This window comes from Equus caballus, unplaced genomic scaffold (genome assembly GCF_041296265.1).
Source record: "Equus caballus isolate H_3958 breed thoroughbred unplaced genomic scaffold, TB-T2T unassigned-0002153, whole genome shotgun sequence".
Taxonomy (NCBI): domain Eukaryota; kingdom Metazoa; phylum Chordata; class Mammalia; order Perissodactyla; family Equidae; genus Equus; species Equus caballus.
The window spans coordinates 20,001-26,904 of record NW_027222247.1 but is presented as its reverse complement, the minus strand read 5'-3'; the positions used below and the strand labels follow the sequence as shown (position 1 = coordinate 26,904).

Sequence of the window (6,904 nt, the reverse complement as noted above, 5' to 3'; positions counted from 1 at the left end):
GATCGGCCCTCACAGAGCTGACGCCTGTTGCCAATCTTCCTCTTCTTTCTGCTTGAGGGAGAGCGGGCCCCGAGGTAACACCTGCGCCCCACTTCCTTGATCTTGCGGACGGGATGCCACCACAGCCCGGTGTGAGGAGCGGTGGAGGTCCACGCCCGGGATCTGAACCCCGAGGACCCCAGGCTGCCGAAGCTGAGTGCAGGAGCTTAACCACTATGCCGCCGTGCCGCCGTCCCCTGTCAAAGCTTTTAATAAAGCACGAGACGTGTTCCTCGATAGACCCAAACGTCTTTTCGTTTCCGTATCCTCACAAACCCAAAGTAGATAAACTTCTATTTAGCCACTCACGTCTCAGGTTCTATCTTACTCGGAAATGATCTACATCGTCAAGGAAATTGTTTTTGTCTTAAGTTTGGCACCCGAGCTAACGACTGTTGCCAATCTTCCGTTTTTGTTTTTTCCCCCCCCCCGATTTTTCTCCCCAAATCCCCCCCATGACATAGTTGTCTATCTTAGTTGAGGGCCGTTCTAGTGGTGGCATGTGGGACGCCGCCTCCACACGGCCCGACGAGCGGTGCCGTGTCCGTGCCCGGGATCTGAACGGGCAAAACCCTGGGCCGCCGAAGGGGAGCGTGGGAACTTAACCACTCGGCCACGGGGCTGCCCCCGTCCGTGGACTTTTTTATCACCTGATTTCACCTCGCAAAACTTCAAAGCTTCAAGTTATCAGAGAGGTTTGGGAAGTTGTTTCTATTTATTTAATTAATTTATTTTTCGAGGAAGACGAGCCCCGAGCTGACACCTGCTGCCAATTCTCCTCTTTTTGCCCCGGGAGAGTGGTCCCGAGCTAACATCCGTGCCCATCCTCCTCCCGTTGATAGGCGGGACGCCGACCACAGCATGGCTCACCAAGCGGCGCCACGTCCGCACCCTGGATCCGAACCGGCGAACCCCTGGCCGACAAAACGGAACGTGCGAACTTAACTGCTGTACCGCCGGGCTGGCCCTTCGGGAAGTTCTTTTCAGGACACGGGCCATAAACTAGAATCACCGCTACAGGTTTATCGGAGCGACATCAGCGTTCGTGGTGGATTGAGTCGTCCCCTCTGTCTCTCCCCTCCAGGGGACAACCAAAGGGACGTCTATCGACCCACCCACCAAGGATTCCCCCCCCCCCGCATGGCACAGCAGGATGCCTGAGAGATCCACGCAGCCCTACAGCGGCAAGTCACATTCGCACGGTCAAAATTCAATGGCAGAGGGGGCTGGCCCCGTGGCCGAGTGGTTAAGTTCGCGGCGCCTCCGCTGCAGGCGGCCCAGTGTTTCGTGGGTTCGAATCCTGGGCGCGGACATGGCACTGTTCATCAGACCACGCTGAGGCAGCGTCCCACATGCCACAACTAGAAGAACCCACAACGAAGAATACACAACTATGTACCGGGGGGCTTTGGGGAGAAAAAGGAAAAAATAAAATCTTTAAAAAAAAAATTCAATGGCAGAGACAAAACGTTAAGGTCAGCGAGAGGGAAGAGAATAACCGGCCCAGGAGCAACGGTGTGAAGAACATGGAGAAGACGGGTCCTAGACGCCGGGGTCCCCGGAGCAGCGATTTCATCAGAGGCCCGCGAACGTCCACGATCTCCACACCACGTTTATGGCCGACTGCGTGTGTGGGTCCTTTGGAATCGACCAGGCTACCGTCTGGGCCACTTTGGGACATCGTGTCTAGCTGCCCCGAGCGGTGGAGCTGTCGTTCGAGTGTAAGATGGGGCCCGTCCGGGGAGAGCATGGGGACGGGGAAAGGGAGGCCGCGGGAAGTCACAGAGTCTGAGGTGTTCGGGGGAGACCGACTCTTCTAAAGTGGAGGCGGTAGAAGGAGAGCAGCAGGATTTTTGGATTTTTGTTCTCTCTGTTAGGTATCTGGGTCCGGAGGAGAGTGGGGCGGGGGGGGGGGATGGTTGTGATGGTGGTGGTGGTGGTGGTGGGTGTGAGGCTGAGGCAGGGCTGGTGTTTCCTTTCCGGGTCAGGTGAAAGAGCTCCTCCAGTGGAGGTTTTTGGACAAGGGGTCTGGTCTGGCAGGATGGGAGGTTGCGGGTCGAGCCACAGGGAATCTGTCGTAGCTCAGACTCGGGCCTTTGAAGAAATAGACAGAGAGAGGAGTTTTGCTCTGTCTGTCACCGCAGCCGGCACCTCAGGAGCAACAACAGAAGGCTTCCCGAATGAGTGAAGGGGCAGGAGCCAGCGTGCCCCGTGCCTCTCTCAGCCCTGCGCCGGCAGGGAAGGAAGCAGGCAGGCAGGCAGGCAGGCAGGCAGGCAGGCAGGCAGGCCTCAGGGCTACTCCCGTCCTACTGCCCGGTGGTCCCTGTCCCGGCCCCGCCCCCACTCTCCCCCTGACCCTCACCGCTCCCCAGCCCTCTTCTCAGCCAGAGAGGCGATGGGGGGGGGCGGGGCGGTCCCAGAACAAGTTTCCTCTCATCCACCATCATCTTGCCACCCTGACGACTTGGCCCGAGATCCTGCCTAGGCTGTAGCCGTGTGTGGTTTTCCTGTGGACAAGGGGGCCGGTTCACCATTTCGGAGGAAACCCCTAGCCTTCCACTGCCGAGTCGAGTCGGTGGGACTCGCCAGCCTGGGAGGGGGGGGGGGGGGAGGGGAGGTCAGGCCCATTCATTCCGACGGGCCTGGTGTCAGGGCTTCATTCAAGTGCAGGAAGCTCTCTCCCATGGCCTCGGGCTCTTTTCCATTGAACGGCTTTCTTCAATTCCCCCACCCTTAGGCCGCAGTCCGCCAAGGGCCGGGAGGCAGGGAGGGAAGATGTTGGGGCAGGGTGGCTGTCTGAGAAACTCGCCTCGTCTGGGGCAGAAAGAGTGCCCCCCTCCTTTCTCTAACCCTACTAGACTGCTTGAGGATCACGGACGGTTTGGCTCATCGATGAGCCCTGCGTTATGGGCCCGGCAAGCAAACTCCTAACTGGCAACCCGCTGCTCTAGGCGTGTGTGGGTTTTTTGATCATTCACCTTCAAGTTCGCACGACATTGGTCCGTGTCCCCCGCCCCAGCTTCCCATGGGAAATCCTCCGTCTCTTTCCACAGACTCACTGGCGACTTCACACAGCGCCTGCCTCCTCCTCCTCCTCCTCCTCCTCCCCCCCCCCTCCTCCTCCGAAGGAAGGGGCTGACCCCATGGCCGAGCGGTTGAGTTTGCACGCTCCGCTTCAGCGGCCCGGGGCTTCAAAGGTTCGGATCCTGGGCTCGGACACGGTACCGCTCATCAAGCCACGCTGAGGTGGCGTCCCACACGGCAGAACCAGAGGGACCCTCAAAGAGAATATACAACTAGGTACTGGGGTGCTCTGGGGAGAAGAAGAAGAAGGAGGAGGAATAAAAAGAAAAGATAAGATTGGCAATGAGCTCGGGTGCCGGTCTTTAAAAAAAAAAAAAAAAAGAGGAAGAAAGATGGACAAACAGGAACGAATCCCACTGACGGCACCTCCAAATGGTGGGGGGTAGGGGGGGGGGGGGGGGTGGGGAGTGGCATCATCGGGCCAATGGTGACTCTAAGTCGTGATCCCGCGGTTGTGTTATTTGATATTTTATCGAATCGATTTATTATTTTATTTTTGAGGAAGATGAGCCCTGAGCGAACATCTGCCGCCAATCCTCCTCTGTCGGCCGAGGAAGACTGGCCCTGAGCTGACATCCGTGCCCATCCCCTCTACTTTCCAGGTGGGACGCCTGCCACAGCGTGTCTCGCCAAGCGGTGCCGGGTCCTGCGCCCGGGATCCGGACCGGCGAACCCGGGGCCGGCGGAGCGGAACGTGCGAACTTCACCGCCGCGCCACCGGGCCGGCCCCCGGAGTTGTTTTAAAAATCCAGTAAGGGGCTGGCCCCGTGGCCGAGTGGTTAAGTTCGCGCGCTCCGCTGCAGGCGGCCCAGTGTTTCGTCGGTTCGGATCCCGGGCGCGGACACGGCACTGCTCATCAAACCACGCTGAGGCGGCGTCCCACATACCACCGCTAGAAGGACCCACAACGAAGAACACACAACTATGTACCGGGGGGGCTTTGGGGAGAAAAAGGAAAGACAAAAAATAAAATCTTCAAAACTCCAATAAAACTTTGAGTGAAGACGACGAGGAGGATGCGAAACGTATCTCACGCCTCCGAGCCGAGCCGTCCGTTTAGGAAGGGGGACGAGGACCCTTTGTAAGCGATGTCCCTTTTTAAGCACCATTCTAAACCACAGAACAGAACTCCCTCTCCTCGACCCGGAGCGACCCGGAGCGAGGAGGTTCCTGGGTGTGTCAGAGAGGGCCACGTCCTCTGCAGCACGAACGAACCGCCAGGGTTCGGCCACGGGAAAGAATTTCTTCCTCTCCAGGCGGACTAAAAGTCGCCGACGGCAGCGGGCGTAGGTGCTATCCTTCCCGTCCAGGAAAGGCAGGGAGAACTTCAGCCGTGAAGAGAAGGAGGTCTTCCTCACTCCCCGTTTCGGGAGGGCCCCTTTGGCAGGGGAGTTTTGTCTCCTGATTTCAAGTCAGGAAGAAAAGGGAGAGAGAGAGAGAGTGTCCTTCTCGTGCCAGGTCGGTCTGAGGGGGACCTCCTCTGGTTTCCTCCCTTCCCAGGGAAGGCCGTTCGCTCCTTCTTCTAGAAAAAGCTCCCAAAGCACCACCGCCCAGGATGGTTGACCTACGCCCATCGTCCCTCCTTTCCCAATCATTTCTACCGCGACAGAGGGACAGAGGCCCCGGCCCCATCCCCATCCCCACCCCCACCCCCATCGCCTGCCTCCTTGATGGCCAAAGGAGCTGCCTCTGAGAATGGAACGGGGCTTGGAAACCTTCTAGAGGGGTGACTCTCACCTGCCTGCCTGCTGGGAAAAGCACCCACGCTGTCCATCGGACTGCCCTTTTGGGCAAACGTAGGCGTGCCACATAGCGATCGACAGCTATGGCGGGGGGGCGGGGGCGGGGTGGCGTGGTGGTGCCCAGGATCCACGACACGTGACGGCTGCGGAGCACGACAGCCCTAAGACCTTGAGGGAGACGGGGTGGCGCGTGAATCCTTTCGGAACGAGAACGACAGGAAACGCTGACGGGGACGTGTTCTCGTCTCGAGAACACACCAACGCCTCGCACGGTGTCTGACCCGGGGTGCCTCTGACTTTTGTCATCAGAGACGATCCTGTCGACCGCCCCTCACGCTTTGGGGAAAAGGGGAGAGGGACTCGGTAGCACGGGAGAAGCCATCCATCCGCCCTTCCTTTCCGTCTTCACGGCTCCTTCTCGTGGAAAACGAGGAAGCCGTCCGGAGGAACGGAACACTGACCCGGGCCAAAGCGTGGCCCAGCCTGAGCCTCCAAAACCTTCTGCTAAGTGAGAGGTGCCAGACATCCAAGGCGACCTACGTTGCGATTCCACACAGAGGAGAGAGCTAGAACGGTCCAACCCTAGAGGGCGACAGCAGATGGCGGCGGCGGCGGCGGCGGCGGCGGCGGCGGCGGCGGCGGTGGTGGTGGTGGTGGTCGTGGTGAGGCAGATCCGGGAGTGGGGCCGTTTTTTCTTTCGGAGGGAGGGGATGGAAACGGAAACCTTCTGGAAATAGATAGCCGTGACGGATGCGCCACCTTGGGGAGAGAGACCCCCGAAGGCCACTGGCTTGTGCCCCGTGGAAAGGATGGATTCGGTGGGATGGGAATTCTACCTCCGTGTAGAGCGTGTGGTAAACCACGAGGTGGGTGGGTGGGTGGATGGCCTCCCTGCCTCGCCTCCACCTAGACGTCCACACACAGAGACCGACGAGGGAGGGAGGGAGGGAGGGAGGGAGGGAGAGAGACAAGATGGACAGAGGCCGAGGCCGAGGCCGAGGCCGAGGCAGTGAGCGAGTAAGTGATCGACCCTGGCCATAGGGATTCCTCAGAGGGCGTCTCTTGGCTCCCCAAACGAAGAATGTGTGTGGAGATCGAGAAAGATCACCGACCTAGGAGAACCAGCAAGACTTCCTCACCCTCCAGAGAGCCGCTGGGCCCCTGCCGTCCCTGCCACCGCCACCCCTACCCCTCGCCTTTGGCAGCGACGCCAACGAAAGGCAGGCAGACGAGTGGGAGAGTCGTGTGGTGGTGTCCCCCAAGGAAGGTGGGTCCATGCCGACGAGCGGTCGTCGGCGTGTGGAAAAGCCAGAGGCGGGCTGACTAGAAGGAGGGCGTCCTGGGGGAAGGGGCCAGGGTGTGAGGGAGAGAGGCCTGTTTCTCTTCCCCTGTTGGTCCCAAGTCAGGGGCCCAAAGGAGGAAAGCTGTCCGTTCCTTTCCGACTCGGACGGTTCGGGCGGGACCGACCGATCCCCGTGGCGGCGCGGTCGGGGCTTTCTGGACCAGAACCCCTCTCTCCGTCGCCTTTCGACCACACACACGCTTTAGAGGCCAAGAGAAAATGGATCGGGTCTCTCTGTCTCTCTCCCTAGAAAACAAGGGCCGGGGGCCGAGCCGTGGACGAGCGGTCAAGTACGCGCCCCCACCCCGACCCCCGGCTTCGACGGCCCAGGTTTTCACCGGTTCGGATCCTGGGCGCAGCCCCAGACCCAGCATCGCCCTTCAAGCCCACATAGCAGAAACCCGAAAGACCTACCACTGGAACCTACAACTATGGATGGACGGGACGGGACGGGACGGGGCGGGGCGGGGCGGGGCGGGGCGGGGGTGGGGGGGGGCGGCTTTGGGGAGAAGGAAGAAAGAAAAAATAAAAGAAACACAAGGACGGTCATCGCGATAGTTCTTTCCACTTCCATCCATATGTTAACAGGACCCAAGTTTCCCGACCTCCATTTGGATGCATGTTAACTAAATGGAGAAGCTATTCAAAGGACTCCTCTAAAGAAGTCCACGTTCTTCTTTCTAAATGATAATGAAAA

General features: G+C 59.4%; 1 long non-coding RNA gene across 1 annotated transcript; it reads right to left on the bottom strand.

Moving 5' to 3' along the window:
* Positions 1-4,092: 4,092 nt before the first annotated feature.
* On the bottom strand, positions 4,093-5,764 carry LOC138922670 (uncharacterized). Its single transcript, XR_011435792.1, has 2 exons — positions 4,861-5,764; positions 4,093-4,524 (listed from the first exon to the last, which is right to left on the bottom strand). It is a non-coding gene; the product is annotated as an uncharacterized lncRNA (long non-coding RNA).
* Between the last annotated feature and the right edge of the window lie 1,140 nt (positions 5,765-6,904).